Genomic DNA, 17,722 nt, shown 5'->3' on the forward strand with positions numbered 1-17,722 from the left:
GCTTTGGAGATTCAAAAGGTGGAAGACAGTAACTGCCGTGATTGAGACCAGCCCAGTCAAGTGGTCAGTATAGAGGCTTGCCAGACTCTGGAGTTTCCAGGAGATGGTTGCAAAGGTATTCGTTCCAACGTGACTATTTTTGTTGGAGTCTGAACACATCAATATTAACCATAGTGGAATAGCAAATGTTCCTAGAGATAAACATATGCCTCAAATCCACAATTATGCAGATGCCTTCTTGTGACTTTTTCATTTCTACGTTTTAAAAATTCCATAAGTGAAGAAATGATGTTCACACTGAAGGTCGTTTAATCAGTGAAAAGCTGATAACTGTATTCCATGAATGTGTAAATGAAATTCAAAGCATTCGTATGGATACACTAAGTAAAGCCACGTATACTGCAGGGAAGAGTAATGTATGACAGTAGAATGTTCCTCCTCACAGAAATAACTAATATCCTACGTGTCTTAGGAAAGAACACAAAGGCAGCTTGCCCAACAGAAGCAGAGTAGGGGAGGCGCTGAAAAATGCTGCATTTCTCGAGTGGGACTCGTGACATTGATGAGAACTTTGCCAATTTCACTCTTCCAGATCTGCAAGATATTCTTTATTTTATGAATTTTCTTCTCGCACAGGTGGCTTGGCAAATCTTCATCTATTGCTAATAACTCTGAGGGAGATTCTATGTGGCTACTTCCTCTGTGAACAGAACTGTGAGTTCCTGGTTGGGACTAACAGAATTACAAGATTCTGCAATATCCCTACATGACACTAGTGATATTTCAGTTTAATCCTGGGGCACGCGTTGAGCCGAGAGCAACCATTTCAATTTATATTGCAGTTTACCTAGGCTCAGCACTGGCGAGTTCTCACGAACTACATTAAACCTCTTAGAGAAAACTACTCAGAAGGCAGCAAAAGGCAGGGCTTTTGGGGGTCAGGACACATTTTTTGCTCGATAAACCTGAAGCCACAGAAAGAAACTAGACTTTCTTGTACAGAAGCCCATTCACACACACACACTCAGAATAGTCATCTATAAAATGGAGGTAGTCAATAAGCATTTATTTATTAATCACATACTATGTGCCTAGCACTGTAGTAAATAAGTGACAATACAAAGAAAGGTAGAAACAGTCCAAGGAGTGTACATTCTAATGGCAGAGACACCATATAAATGCAAACTATGAACAGAGTAGATCGAAGTCAATCAGAGAGGTTCTAACAGCTAAGGGGACCGGGAAAGCCTTCCTGCAGCAGGTAGATCTTGAAAGAAACCAAGAGATGGAGGTGAGGGAGCAGAACATTCCAGCCATGGGAGCAGCCAATGTGAAAAAACACGGGAGATAGGAGATGAAGTATCATATTCAAGGAACTGCAAATAGGCCGGTGTGCCTGCGTTGCTAGTTCTAATGAGTGTATATAACTATCAAATTCAATGCATTTCCAAATTTGCATACGCTTATTCTACCATTCCTTTAATAATCTATGTTTCCCTTCTATCACAATTCCAGCTGTTCATAAGTGACCTAGGCCACACAACAATTAGTAAATAATAGGGCACTTTAAGGTTTGTAATGTGCTTTATAGACATTATCTCAAATAATAAAAATAATAATGACAATTATAATAGCTGACATTTATATAGTGTTTACTATGTACCAGGTACTGTGCTTTCTAATTACTATCTCATGATCTGCTAAACCCTCTGAATCCCAGCTTCTGACTTGATCACTCAACGGCAACTACTCTCTCCAAAGTGACCAATGAACTTTCAACTGCCATACCACATCTTTTTCTTCATCTTGAGGAGAGGACAGGAGAGAAGAGGAGAAGAGGGGAGAGAAAGGGAGGGGAGGGGAGGGGAGGGGAGGGGAAGAGAGGAGAGGAGAGGCTGTGTCTTACAACACAGAGCACAGCATAAGATTCTTCCCCATCACCACACCAAGACACCTACTCTGCTGAAAAAATCTAACCCTTCTACACCTGCTGATTTTCTTGCACAAACTCCTGGGGCTTCAAGCTGCCAACCTTCCCTTGCATGGGACTGGTTCTTGTAAACATACCCTGCTCTCTCAACATGCGAATTCCCTGAACTGAATTCCAAATTCAAGTGTCATGTAAATCATCCATAAGGTTAAGCTGTTTCAGCATAGCCCGCCCATTTATTCTTCCCAAGATGCCTAATATCAACATTGAGGGTACATTTCAATAATTTTACATACTCAAAAACTGAAATGAATTGATGATCTTATCAATCCGTATGTTCTCTCCAAACTTGCAGATTGCAGCCTATCCACGTGTGCCCATCCTGGGATACTCTTACCCATGTTTGTCCCAGGAGTTCATGTAGGGGATTCACCCACCATGCTAGAGGCCTTCCTTACTTTCTCCTGACATCCTGAGGGCACCATCAGAGCACTCCTGCCATTGATCTAGGGCTTTTTGCTCTCACTGGGTGACTGGCCCATCTTCTCATCCTACATTTCCCTGAAGTCATCTTTGCTCTCCTTTTCCTTTGAAGACCCTCTCTGGGTGTATGTTTTAGCCTCTTCTCGCTTGCCATGCTGTTCGGTTGTTTCAGTCATGTCTGACCCCATTTGAGGTTTTCTTGTCAAAGATACTGGAGTGGTTTGCCATTTCCTTCTCCAGTGGATCCATTTTGTCAGGAAATTAGTGATTAAGTGACGTGCCCAGGATCACACAGCTAGGAAGTGTCTGAGGATGGATTTGAACTCAGTTCTTCCTGCCTCCAGGCCCAGTACCCTATCCACTGAGCTACCAACCCCCTCACTTCCCATGTTGTTCTCCAATGTTTATCTTGCATTCTTCAGAGACTTTTGTGATCCACATCTCACCATCATCCAACACTGGAAGAATATTGCTATTCAAAAGATGGATTTTGTTTCTGGGAGAATGTTAGGTCTTTAAAAGAACCTGGCAATTTCCTGGAGGCAATACAGCCCCTGCTTTCCAGCTGGGGTGCGGGAAAGACTCTAAATAATCCCTTAAAATCAGTCCTTTCCCAGCCCAGTCTCCTCCACTTCTCCACAGACATCCCAATCTCCAACAGCAAGCTCTAAAATCCCACCATCCTCGGAGACCTTTAAGGAGCGAGAAGGGAAACCTCGCAAGTGTCACGAGTTCTTGTCTTTTGCTGCTTTGTCATGGTTTACCATTCATCCAATCCTGTTGGATTCATAACGTTGAACTAGCAATGAATATACTAGGAACAGTTTTCTGTTACTTATGCCTGGGCTTAACCCCCATCCCCATGGATGCGGACGGTCCATTGCCCCTGCCGTGTGTCACTTATTTGATCTCAGATGAGCCAAAGGCAGCATTTTAAAAAATATCAGTGAGGCAAGTGGTATTTCCACCTTTAATGTAGCTGTTTGTGTGGACAGATGGGAAGGTCTTTAGGAACACCATGAGGCCCCCACTGGGGAGGCTACCAGAAAGGGAGAGGAGAGGGGGAATCATGCTGGGACTGGAGAAATCACCTGAGACGTGGTCATGTGGGGGACGGGGAAAGAACTGATCATTTATTAGTTTCCTATGAACGTGCCACCTACCTTGATAGAATATAATCATCCTGAGGGCAGGATGTTTTTGTTTTTGTATCCTGAGCGTGTAAAATCATGCCAAGCACACAGGCACTAAATAGATGTTTGCTGATTGCTTGCTAATTAGATATGAACTTCAGTTGTTTCTGTGGTACCTAGGTACTGAAAGTACTGTCTGTCATTACCTCCCTCTAAATTTCAGCACCCCTTGGACAAAGCCCCATTGTTCTACCCTGGTTATGGCTCTGATGACAGCTGGAGTTAGGAGACAGTTGGAAACATCTGATTGCTGTCTCTAGTGGAATTGCTACACAACCAGTAAAATGAAGAAACCATTATTTAAAATGTGGGTGCTTCTCTTTGCTGGAAAATGAATCCCCAAGTTTCATGGAAATATGCACTGTGAGACTAACTACCAGAAATCTCCAGGGGTAAGCCAGCAGGCTAAAAACCCGGAGCGGGAGCGTGGAACCCCACGCATGCACACACACAGAAAAATGAAGTTGCTTTATCTTTTTTTTTTTCTTGGAACAAACTATTCCGTGGCATAGATCAGCGCGCTGATGCCTCTGATTCCCTTAAGTGTTCTAAGTGCACTGTAGCTACCACTTCTTTATACTCAAAACCTCTTGGGGGAAAACTGCACCATGTATCATCTTCTCAGTTCTGCTCCATTCACTGCACCCGCTGCTGAACTCTCTTACCGACTGCTTCAGCAAGAAGCTCTCCTCAACACGTGCCCTCTCCATCTTCTCTTGGTCTAATAATAACCTCCAAAGCACCTCTCTGCTTTGTCCTGCAGCAGCCTCCCCAGCATTTGTCTTTAAAGAACAGGAATCTCAAAAGCCCTACTCTCCTGTCTGGTTGGTGTTAATAGAGCGTCAGTTTTCCATTTTCTATACTGACCACAAGGAAGCCGATAATCCGACAATGCTCCTGCGGCGTTTGGCTTTGCAATGCATAATTTCACATACATATATGATATATACTATATGCATACCATATATGTAGGTGTGCATTATATGTGTGCATATATACATATAATATATATGATGCATGATTTTTTTTTCCTTTTGCAACAGGGCTGGGAATAGATACATCTTCCTATTTAGCTTTCCTTTTCAACAAATATTAAAATCCATTTACATTTTTAGGTCATAAGCCCAAGGACTGGGAGAGGTTCCTCAGATTTGTGCTGGGTAGAAGCCAGAAGCTCGATAACAACTGTGAAGAGGGGAAAGCCCTGGGCTGGAAGTTGAGAGGACTGGGTCCAGTCCTGTGCCTCCCTCTTACTGGCCGTGTCAAGTCAAGAAAAAATTATTTCACACTTACTCCATGCCACATGACCGTGGGTGCATCTCCGGGGTCTGATCTAGCCCTCACAATTTAAAATGAATTAAAATTCATTTAAAAACCCTAAGAAATGGCTGTTTATTTTTTTAACTCAGTAGTTAAAGGTTTTGCACTAAGCCATCTTTGCAAGTTATTTCAAAGTCAATTCATCTGAACAATCATTTAAGGGCCTGCTTAGATGTTTAAGGCACTCTGCTAGCTATTAAAGACATATATACATACATATATATATTTTTTTTAAAGAAGCAGTCTCTGCCCTCATTGTGCTCATATTTTACCTGAAAAATCTAGTAGATACACAGATAAGTAAAAATAAAATAATTTGCAGACTAATTACAGAAGAGAAAGAATACTAGCGAATGCAGGGATCGGGTAGGGAGAGACTGTGTCTAGAAGGTGACACGTGACCTTGGGTTTCTACAAGGCAAAGGGTTGGAGTGGAGGGAGCCATCTGTGAGGGATAGCCTGTGAAACAGTGTGAAGGTGAGAGATAAGATGTCGTGAATGGGGAGCACTTAGGAGTGAAGTTTTAGTGGACTGTAGAGTGAGGGAGGGGGCACAATAGGAAATAAGATGACAGGGAGCCAAACTGAACCCCTCAATTGGGGAATGGCTGAACAGGTTGTGATGGGTGGTTGTGAAGGAATATCACCGTGCTATAAGAAATGATGAGCTCCATGATGGAAAATGCTGTCCATATCCAGAGAAAAAAACTATGGAGTCTAAATGCAGATCAAAGCATACTATTTGCTCTCTCTTTTGTTGTTTTGTTTTGTTTCTTCTTTCTTGTGGTTCCTCTCATTGGTTCTAATTCTTCTTTACAACATAACTAATGTAAAAATATATTTGATATGAATGGATATGTACAGCCTGTATCAGATTGCATGCCATCTTGGGGAGAGGGGAGGGGAGGGAGGGGGAGAAAATTTAAAACTCAAAAGCTTATGGAAGTGAATGTTGAAAATTAAAAATAAATAAATAACTTTAAAAAAAGAAATGATGAGCTCAATGATCTTAGAAAAACATGGATGGACTTGAATGAAATAATGAAGAGTGAAATGAGCAGATCCAAGAGAACACTGTATACAGTAACAGTAATATTGTTTTTAAGAACAACTTTGAGTGACCAAGTCATTTTGACTATTATAAACACCCAAATTAGCTATAAAAAAACCTGTGAAGGAAGACACTATCTGTACCCCGAGAAAGAACTGATTAATAGAAGTACGCGTAGAACGGTTTTACATGAAAGCACGCACACATATTTGTGTCTTATGGTAGCCATCTCTAGAATAGCCAGGGTTGAGGGAGGGGAGGGAGGGAGGGAAGGAAAAAGGGAAAAGAAAGTTACATGATAACTTTATTATGTATTTTAAAGGAATAGCAAATTGTACATAATAGATTTGCAGTTTCATGTGCGGTCATCTTTTTTTTCTATTCTACTACATTATGGAAATTCTTGTTTTATTCGTAAGTTCATACTAAAATAATTTTTTTAAAGTAGAGGACTCAAACTGGGGAGGCCTTTAAATGACAGCCTGAAGATTCGACATTCTATGCTAAAGTGGAGTTGGCACAAAGCCATGGAAAGATTTTGAGAAAGGGAGCAGCATTTTCCGATGTGTGCCTTAGGAAGATAATTTCACCAGCTATATGGAGGGCAGATTGTAACAGAAAAGACAAGAAGAAGGAAGACCAATCATATGGCTGTTGCAATAGCTCTGCTACAAAGCCATAATGGGCTGGACTAGGGGAAGTACCTATGTGAGCAGAAAGAAACAGATCCATCATCCTCCAATCTCCCACTAAGCATTTTTAACTCCTCTTTTTCGCCTGGTGCTCATTATTCCTGCTGCATGGCAGCCCATCCTGTTCCATGTGCTCCATGAGGATAAAGTTATTGGCACATCTGAGATGGCCTTTGATGTTAATAAACATCATTTCAGACCTAACAAAAGCTAATATAATTATATTTCAGCAAATTTAAATTTAAGTAATTTGTATCAGTCTGTTTCCAACCTCTTTAGTTTTATTCACCCCCAAAACAATTTTAGACAACTGAATTGTTGGCCAAGTGTTTGTGGCCAAGATAGTAACAATTATAATCCAACAGCTTACCAAGAAATGATGTCAGTATCTGGAGCTAAATGAACCAACCTAATGCACTAAGATTTATGAAATGGAAGTAATATTTATATTAGACACTGAAGGACATTGTTAGTCAGGCTGATAATAATAATTATAATATGCATGTAAAATAAAAGTTCTTTGAGGTACTTTTATTTTACATCACATAAAATAAAAGTATAAAGTATATACAGTACATCATCTCATCAATGAACTTGAACTGACTATTGATTAGATAAGCACTTGCTGGTGACAGAATGCAAGTAGTGCAGAGAGGAAGATGAAAGTGAGTCATTTTATAAAAAAGTCAAAGGCAAGACAATGTGTGTCTGAACATGCTGGAACATGCATTCCTCTTCATTTGGATTTAATATCAGTGTTGAAACAGATAATAAGCCAAGAGACATCAAGGCTCAATGTCTCCCTTGATCGCCAGTCCTTCATCTATATCCGTCTAATAGACATCTCTTCTAGTGTGCTCCTCAGCACCCCAAACCTCACAGGATTGAAATGGAACTCATCTTCCTCCTGAAACTTCGCTATTTGCCAGCTTCTCTTTCTTTGCAGGACACTTCACTCCCTCAGTCATTGAGGCTCAAATTTTTGTGCCATATTTGTATCTTCTCTCTTCCTCATCCCCCAAATTTATTCAATTATCAAGTCCTATTCAATTCTACCTCCATAATACTTGGTCCCCCTTTCTCTATTTTCGTAGACAAAATGTTAACCTGCCACTAGTCTAACCAGCAGAAGTTTGTTGTGAGACCCAAGCCAGATCATACCTAGAGAATCTTATACATAAAACAGAAGTAGAGAAATGGGACAGATTTGCCAGTGGTTCTGTAGGGATTTATTCTCATCCTCAGTGACAGTGGAAACACCGCCCTGTCATCTCAGCAAGCAGTCAACCATAAGAAGGGATGAAAAGTCATTTAAAATAATGAAACCAGAAATTTCAACAGGATGAGTACTTGAGTGACAGTGTTTAAATTCAGCTCTCCATCAGCTAAAAAAAAAAAAAACAACAAATGAGGTAAAAAACAAAACCTAAAAAAATCCAAGAGAGGAAAATAAAACCTCATGAAAAGAAAACACCAGAGAAACTGGTGGAAAAGGAATTAACAATAATCAATGACCCTAAACAATGCTTAAATATCATGGAATAAAAGAAAGTGTGGTGAAACCCCTAACAGGGATAATGCTTAGGGGAAAAAACTAGAAACTAGACAGTGACTAGACATGGAAAGAAAGAAGGCAGAGAGGGGAGAGAGAGAGAGAGAGAGAGAGAGAGACAGAGAGAGAGAGAGAGACAGAGACAGAGACAGAGACAGAGACAGAGACAGAGACAGGAAAGAAGGAAGTTGAAAATTAGGGCTTTCAAAGAATTAACCAAGCAATCAACAAGGATTTATTAGGCAGTGGGAACACAAAGATAAAATTCAACAGCCCCTACCCTCAAAGAAACTATATTCTATAAGGGGAAACAATATGCACACAAATATATGGAGTTTTCCAACCCTTTCTAGAGTTGATATAATCAAAGAAGACCCAGATACTTCAACTGAATCAACCAATACATGTGATGAAGTTTTAAATGTATAAGCAGAATGATTTCAGACACAAAATCTCTTTACAAGGTGTGTACATCTTTAAGTCAAGGAAGAAAGTAATGTGTTTGGCTGAGAGAATCAATCATGCTCATTCAAGCCTATGTAAAAAATAACCATCAACCCAGCGTTAAGCTCAGTTAAACATTGAACTTCTAGTAGGCTCCCATTTGGAGGACTCTAGGTCCTGAGAATAAAACACTTTTGTTGGGGGATGTGAAGGTAGATGAAAGGGAGGAGAAGGGGGAAAGAGGTGTTTTTTTCTTTTTCTCCTCCTTACCCCCACTGACCATATTATCAGAGAGATTAGAGTAGAAGGAAATCATGCATCCAGGCTGGAGCAGAAAACATACTTAGGACAAACATGGACAAACACGAACATCAAAAGAGAGTCACTTGGTGGAGAAAGCAGCTTCAAAGAGAGTGATCCTTTGTACCAGGATAAGAACATAAGTTATAGACTCAAAAATAGACTTCAAGGCAATAAATGAATGGGTGCTATGAGTTTTACCTTTGCCCCATGTGTATCCTAAACATCTGCCTCACTACTTTGTATTTTAGACAATCAAGCAGTAAACATTTATAAAGTGCCTACTATATGCCAGGCACTGTGCTAAACACAGAGGATACAGAAAGAGACAAACGACAGTCCCTGCCCTCAAGGAGCTCACAATCTATCTGTGTCCATTCTCCCCGTGGACTCTGTATGCATTTATGGAAGAGTGAGCCCTAAACTTTCGTGAGAAATGTTTTGTAATTACTGTCTTGCTACACAATCTTCACAAACAGCTTTGTTAAAACTCTAATGAAGTCTGGCTGATTATTAATGGGAAGCACGCTGGTAGGAGCTCAAGAGCTATAGTACTGGAAACCTAGCTTTTCAGGATTGTCCCTAGAACCTTAAGAGTGACAGTAGCCACCACTTTGAGGACCCTGATGCTCAAACATAAGGGCAAGTTGGGGGAGGCTCCCAAGAGAGGGTGCTACGTAAGTATATACAAGTTAAATAGGAGGAGAGGCATGAATTCTTGGGAAAATGAGAAAAGCTCTTAGGTAGTAAGTGGAACTTGATCTGAGTTTTGATGGAAACCAGGGGTTTGAGGAGGCAGTGGTCAGTAAGGAGGACATTCCAGTGGGGTGGAACATATAAAAGCACAGAGAAGGTGACAGAACATTGTGGTTTCAGAAACAACAAGGTCAGTTTGACTATACTATGGAGGGTGTGAAGGGAAATAATGTGCAGTCTAGAAAAGTAACCTTTAAGAACACTTTGAAAAGATTTAAATGACTTACCAAAGAGCTTAAATTTTATTCTAGGGTCAAAAGGGAACAACAGAAATGTATTGAGCAGGTTGGTGACATGGCCAGACTCAGATTTTAGGAATATCAATTTTGGAGTTGGATTGGAGAATGGACTGGAGGGGAGAGCACCTGCATAAAGGGAGACCAATGAGGAAGTTACAGTAATACTCCAGGGGAAGGTGATGAGGGCCTGACAAGAGTGGGGATTGTGAGAGTGGTAAGAAGATGGATGGCACAGATGCCATGGAAATCAAATCAAGAAGACTTGGCAACTGATTGGCTGATTAGAGTGAGGGAGAGTCAGGAACTTAGAATGACTCTGAAGTGAACCTTGGAGATTGGAAAACTGATGAAGTGTGCCCTCAACCAAGATGGCAATGCTCAGAAGAGGGCTGCATTGGGGCAAGAAAATAATAAGTCAAGTTTGAGATGCCCGCAGTAATACAGCTTGAAATGTCCAATAAACAACTGGGGGTTGGAATTCAGGAGAAAGAATATCACAGAATATATATATAGATCCAGGAGTCAGATGCATAAAGATGATAAATGAACCCAGGAAAGTAGATTAAGTGTCTGAGAGAGTGTAGAGAAAAGTACCCAGGAGTGAACCTTGGGCAGTATACCCAGAGTTACTAGGTATGACATGAATGTAGATCTAGCAAAGGAGACCTAGAAAGAGTGGTCAGAAAATATGGAGATGAACCAGGAGATATCAGGGTAATGAACACCCAGAGGAGATCAATCACACAGGTAGAGAAGATGACCAACAGAGTCACTCCTGCAGAGAAGTAAAGGATTGAGAAAAAGCCATTGGATTTGCCAACAAACATATAGATCATTAGTAACTTTGGAATGAACAGTATCGATGAAAAAATTAGGGTTTGAGAAGTGGGTGAGAAAAGTGGAGGCAATGAGTATAGACAGCTTTTTTTCCCTAGAGGATTGACTATAAAAAGAGGAGAAATAGCTTGAGGGAATGGTAGAGGTAAGTAAGGATCTTTTTAAGGATAGCAGAAACCTGGGCATGCTTGTAGGCAACAGGAAAGGAACCAGAGTTAAAGGGGATGATTGAAGTGGCAGTCATTTAGAAGAGGAGGGAGATAGAGAGAACAAAAAGTATAAATAGAAAAAGGGCCATTTTTCATCATAGACTGAAGGAAAGGAGGAGATATAGTCGATGATACCAAGGGGGTTTGATGTGCAGTAAAAAGGGAGTGCATGGCAAATGGCCTCTCTCATTCAAGTATTAGGTTTTGTCTTCTGCTGAGAGGCGTGAAGTGGGAAGAGTCATGGTGTGGGAGACTAGAGGAGAGGAGGAAAGGGGGGAGAAGGAAGAAGGTTTGAAAAAAGCCAAACTAGAGAACCAACGTAAGGTAATATCACTAAAGCAATGGATGATCTAAAGAGATTGGCACCGTACAATTCAAAAATTGTCACCTAGTTTTCTAACCTTGGCAAGTTTAGAATCATCACCATTTTCTTTGCCCTAATCAATTGCTAAGTCTTACTTGTTCTGCCTTGACAACATCACTGGAGGGTGGGCCACCAAGTGACTTTGTTGAGGTACAGAAGCTCTAGGTGATCAACTAAAGGGCTTTCAATCTCCATCTGTGGAAGGAGCAGCTACACCAGTATTTTCACGAATCTTTGAGGTGTCAGTTATCACTCATCAGATTCAGATCATGGTTCTAGCCTAGAATGACTATTTTAGACACCAGGGCAGTCATATAAAGAATTAGAAAACCACAGGATTTCAGAATTAGAAGGAACCTCAGTAGGCAAGCCCACCAAATTCAACCCATGCATGAAAAAGAAGAATTACTACAATAGAACTGCCAAGTGGGCCCCAGCCTCTGTTCTAAGACCTTTATCAAGGAAGAACCTCAACACCAACACCACTACCACCACAACCATTCAAGGCGGCTCACAACACTTTTGCCCAGCAATAATTGTTAGGGATTTTTACCCCAACATACATGCCATCAGTAGCTTCTTTGAAAGGTCCACCAACTGATACTAGTTCTGCCCCCTAGGACCAAACAGAATCAATATAATCCTTTTTTCACATGATGGGCCTTCAAATATTTTATTACAACTAAATTCCCACTGTCCCACCATCCCTCTTTCAGTCTGAATTTATCTACTCTAAATACCCCAAAGTCCCTTCTCTTTTTTTTCTTTTTACTTTTTTTTATTTTGAACTTAAATACAAAATGAGAAAAGACAAAAATACATTGCCATGTACATAGCAGCCCATAAGAGAGGATTCAATATAAAACAACAAATTTCCATTTTCAAGAAAACCTATATAACAAATACTACACACTATTTTCAAAGTTGTCCAGCTTTTCTTTGCTTCCTTGTTGGTTTTCTTTTGTTCTCTGCTGTGTACTTTGTACTTTATTTCCCTCCTCACCCCCACCTTAAAGAAGGCTGCAATTGAACATGGATATATACATACATAGACATACACACACACACACACACATATATATATATACACACATATACACTCGTACACATATACAGTACTATGCTTATTTCCTCCTCTCATCTGTTTCTCTGAAGGTGGACAGCATCTTCCTTTGTAAGTCCAAGTCTTTCCGTGTTTTCCTAAATCTACCAGCTCATCATTTCCTGCACCACAGCAATCTCATTCTAAATCTGACAGATTGTCTATGAAAGTTTTTACCCCCATTTTCTGAATTCCTTCTATTCTTGGCTACATAGATTTTATTTATACAAGAAAATTTCAATTTAAAATAAATGAAATTATTCTATTTACACTTCAAGAGGTATGAGCTCTTACATCATAATATAGTTTAAGGTCAGATACTGCTGAATCTATTTCCCTTACATCTTTTTTTCCCTGGTTTCTTTGAAGTTCTTGACCTTTTGTTCTTTCAAATGAACTTTGTTATTATTTTTTTCTAACTCAGTAATTTTTTTTTAGTAATTTAATTGGGGTGACATTGAACAAATAGATGAGATAAAATTGTCATTTTTTTAAATTATGTTGGTTTTACCTATCCATGAACAATATTACTTCAATTACTTAGATCTGAGTTTATTTGTATAAAAAATGTTTTATATTTATGTTCATATAGTTCCTGTATCTGTTTTGGCAGGTATATGTTCAAGTATTTTATAGTGTCTAGGTATTTTAAATCATCTAAAACAGAGATGGGGAACCTGTGACCTTGAGACCACATGCATCCTTCTAGGTCCTCGGGTGCAGCCTTTTGACTGAGCCCAAGTTTTACGGAACAAACCCTTTTATTAAGAGGATTTGTCCTGTGAAGTTTGGATTCAGTCAAAGGGCCGCACTTGAGGACCTAGAGGGCCACATGTGGCCTTGAGGCCACAAGTTCCCCACCCCTGGCCCAAAACAATACTGAATAATATTACTGACACATAGTGTAGTTTCTCTTTTTCGCTATTGATTAAATCTATTTTAACTTTAACTTTGTCTGAGATCATGATTGCTATCCCTGCTTCTTTTTACATACTAAATTCTACTCTTGACCTTTATTTTATCTTTGTGTGTATCTCTCATTTTCATAATGTTTCCTGAAAGCAACATATTGCTGAATTCAATTTTTTAATCTGCAATCTGTTTCTGTTTTATGGATAAATTCATCCCATTCACATTCTAAGCTACAATTACTTGTTCTGTATTTTTTTCCTTCCTATTTTTCCTCACCATCCTTCTCATCCTATTTACCCTATCTCTCCTCACTCCTCTGCTTTACTTCTATGGGCTACCTTGCCCTCCTATTCCTTAACCTACCCACCCCTCTAAGAGTCCCTCCCTATCCTCTCCCCCAACCCTATCCCCTTGCCCTCTTATTTCTTTCTGAATTTAGAAGACTTTTATTCCCTTCAGATATATATGTTGTTCCGTCTTTATCCCATTCCAAATGAGAGTAAGCTTCCAGCACTATCTGCCCGACCCCCTACTAGCTTCTTCTGTATTAATTTTTCCTTTTATGTCTCATTTGTATGAGATAATTATTCATTTTTATCTTTCCCCACATAATTTTATTTTTTAGAATCACCCCATCATACTCAGCTCAGCCCATGCCTTCCTTTCAAACTACCCAAACAATGATGACAGTTGTAAGAGTACTGCTAATATTTTCACATCCCTTATAATTAGTCTTTAATGTTTACCTTATATTTCTCCTGGATGTTATATGTCAAATTTTCCCTTAAGTTCTGGGGTTTTTGTCACAAAAACCTGCAAGTCTTTGAGTTTGTTAAATGTCCTTTTTTTTTTCATTCAGGATTATATTTAACTTTGCTGGGTAAGTTACCCTTGGTCACAACGCCAGCTCTTTTGCTCTATGAAATATAGTATTTCAAGACCTATAGTTCTTCAATATAGTAGTTGCTAGGTCTTACATAATCCTTACTATAGCTCCATGATATTTAAATTGTTTTTTTTTCTCGTTGCCTTCAGTATTTTCTCCTTAACCTGGGAGCTTTGAAACTTGGCTATTATATTCCTGTAAGTTTTCCTCCTGGGATCTTTCTCAGATGGTGATCAGTGGATTTTTTCTATTTCTACTTTGCCTGCTTGTTCTAGAACTTCAGGGCATTTTTCCTTGATAATTTCTTGTAATATTGCATCAAGATTCTTTTTTATTGTAATTTTCAAGTAGTTTGACTATTCTTATATTATTTCTCCTAGATCTGTTCTGCAGATCAGTTGTTTTTCTAATGAGATATTTCACTTTCTCTACTATTTTTCATTCTTTTGATTTTGTTTTAGGATTTCTTGGCATCTTAGAACATCATTAACTTCCCCTTGCTGAATTTTGGTTTTCAAGGAATTATATTGTTCCTTAAGCTTTTGATTCTCTGTTTCAAGTTGGCTGACTTTCTTTTCATAATTTTCTTGATTTTCTTGGATTGCTCTTATTTTTTTTTCTAATTTTCCCTCAATCTCTCCTATTTGATTTTTTTAAAATTTGTAGTGCTTTAATATATATTAACTTGCTTGAGTGTTAAAATAATTTTATGAGGGAGGTATCACAGGTGGTGTTATCTTCCTTTCTGACTCTGAAATCCAGCAAACTATTGACTATGCTACCTCTTGAGGGCTTGAAAATAGAGCTGGGGCTTAGATTCTTATAATTTAGCCATTGCTTAGATTCTTAAAATCTAGCCACTGCCTCACAGACTCCTTAAGAGTCTGGCTAATATGACGAATGTTCTCATAAACCTTGTCTTTGGCTAAAAGAAGGCTTGGGTTGAATTCTTTCAGGCAGGACCTTTGTGTCCTGATTTTAGGGTTCCAGCATCCCTGAACCCCTAAACCTCATCATTTTGGTGACCCGTATGGGGAAACTGCCTAACCCCAAGTTCTTCTCCAGCCAAAACTTGAAGGTATGTAAGCCTCCCCTCTCTGCTTTCTTGCTCTGCAGTTAGGGTCGCTCTCCAAGCACCAAAGCTTGGAGGTACTTTTCAGGTAGGCAATTATGAGGCTGTCTTGCACTTGGCCTGATGCTTTCAGGCTCTCAGTCCACTGGTTCAGTTTAAGGTCATGGACCTGGGTACACCCTCCGCAGCATAGAGGACAAGTACAGACTCCTTATCCAGAAGCGTATGCCCAATTCTGTCAATTCTCTCAGTGCTAGGGAATTGGGAAAAACTGCAGTTGCTTTTCAGTTCCCTGAGGTTTATTTACTCCTTTCCCTCTACACCCTTGAATCCTCCTTCATGGAGGTTACAGGGAAAAGTTAGAACAGCTAAAAATATCTTGGCAGATTCTGGAGGTTTTGTGATTGATCATTAAGGAGTTTTGAAACTCCTCCTTACAACTCTGGTCACTCCTCCCACTCCCTTCCCTTGAGTTGAAAGGGTATCTGTTAACCCCTCTCGTAAGAGGAGAGAGTCTCACGGTTTACCCTTCACCTTTGATTTCACCCTACCTCACCTGGGAAAGGAAGGATCTGGGAGGGGCAGCAGCTACAGAGTGAGTCCCACTGGCAATGACCTTGGGCTCTGGGGCAACCTTTGCCTAGAAGCATCACCCAGGTTCAGCGCATCCTGCTCAAGGTAAAGAAGCTGGCCTCCAAACTTGGGTAAGCACAATCTTCTTAAAGTTGTAGTTTTAACTGTTAATGATGAGATGCTGATTCTCTGTGTAAAATAACAAAACTCAAGTCACCTAACTGGTAATGGGTTTGTTTCAAGTTTCAAATGGGTGAACTTTTTGTATCAGTTATGTCAAGCAACTTTTCATAATTTGGTTACTGCTAAAATAATTTGGCTATTTATGGTTATTGTTTTAATGTGTAAACCTGTCAAAGAGCTTGTTTGGTTTTGTCTTGCTAAGAATTTGCAATTATGTAGGAAAAATCCCTAACGATTGGCTTTTTACACCAGGACAAATTTAAATTTGAGATGTAAATCCTGGAAAAAGTTTTTCCTTAGCTGTGATTAATGAAACTTGCTTTTTGAGGTAAAATCTCATAGGATTTTATTTTGAGTTGTCTGATGGATCATAATAATCCATTGATAATCAATAATCCACCATCTGAGAGAAATGCCACAAACTACTCAGAGAATGTCATACTGCTGGTGGGAAGTTAGCAGTGGGAAAAGCTGAGGAAGAACACAGCCATGGGTAGTTACTATGGAAATGTATGAGGCAACAATGGACCTATATGATAAGACCTGGAAAGAAAGGTTCATTCTGGTTTTGGGAGTTTGGACTTAATGAAATGGTTTTGGAAAAGTTATAATGCTCAATGTCCAGTTTCAAGCATCATGCTTTCCACATCAAGCCTGCTGTTCTCAATATAGGGCTGGTACAACCATATAGATAAGTAGCTTAAAATGAGATCCTGGTTCGTAACATGGGTGAGCTCTTCCACGATGATGCGTTTGAGGAGTATTTCCTTCTTGTACATTTCTGAAAGCTTTTGGGAAACTTCATACAAGGAGGGCCGTGTATAGAAAAAAGGTGTTTGATAATTTCCATTTCCACGATGGCAATTTTCTAGGTTACACATTCCCTTAGTGGCTGATGTTAGTTTTCCATTTTCACCTGCACCTCAGCCAAGTTTTCCAAGGTGTCATGAAGCTCCTCACACAGCATCTCAGGTGCCTCATTATATTTTGGATGCACCTTTTGAGAATGCAAGCCAGAAGCAATGCTGTTCCACCTCGTCTTCAGTAAGTGCGCAGACTTTGATGTTTCCTAGTTTGTTTGCAACAGAAAACCCCATATTGTTGAGTCTCCCATTTCGATAATAAATTCTGCCAATCTGCAGCATTGCCCTTAACTTTTTTTGCACTGACAGATAAGGCAGTTATTTTGGAAGTAACCATGCCAGAGTTCTTCACGTCCATGACTTTAGCGCCCTTCTTATTTGATTTTTAAGGGCCTTCCTAATTTCTTCCAAAAAATCTTTTTGTGCTTGGAACCATTTGACATTTTTCTTTGAAAAATAAGTGGCTTTTTTAGCTCCATTATCTTCCTCTGAATATGAACTATCTATGGTCATTTTCTTTCTCCTTTGCTTACTTATTTTTATTTCTTTTTTGTTTTATTTTGTTTTTAGCAGCTATTAGTGTAATCAAGTTGTAGTCCTGAGGTATGGGCAGTAATGTCCCGAGCCTCAGGTCCTTCTTACTGTTATTTTCTGAGGTCTATTTTGGGGCCCAACCTTAAGCTGTCCTCCGCCTCTAAGCCACAGCTAGGGCCCCCAGTCACACTGTCCCAAAAATGCTTTTGCTCCCTGTGGTCGCTCGGG

General features: G+C 39.7%; 1 pseudogene; it reads right to left on the reverse strand.

Moving 5' to 3' along the window:
• Positions 1–16,702: 16,702 nt before the first annotated feature.
• LOC114051634 lies at positions 16,703–17,318 on the reverse strand (annotated as a pseudogene).
• Between the last annotated feature and the right edge of the window lie 404 nt (positions 17,319–17,722).

Source organism: Vombatus ursinus, unplaced genomic scaffold (genome assembly GCF_900497805.2).
Source record: "Vombatus ursinus unplaced genomic scaffold, bare-nosed wombat genome assembly UNPS02014804.1, whole genome shotgun sequence".
In the NCBI taxonomy this organism is placed as follows: Eukaryota; Metazoa; Chordata; class Mammalia; order Diprotodontia; family Vombatidae; genus Vombatus; species Vombatus ursinus.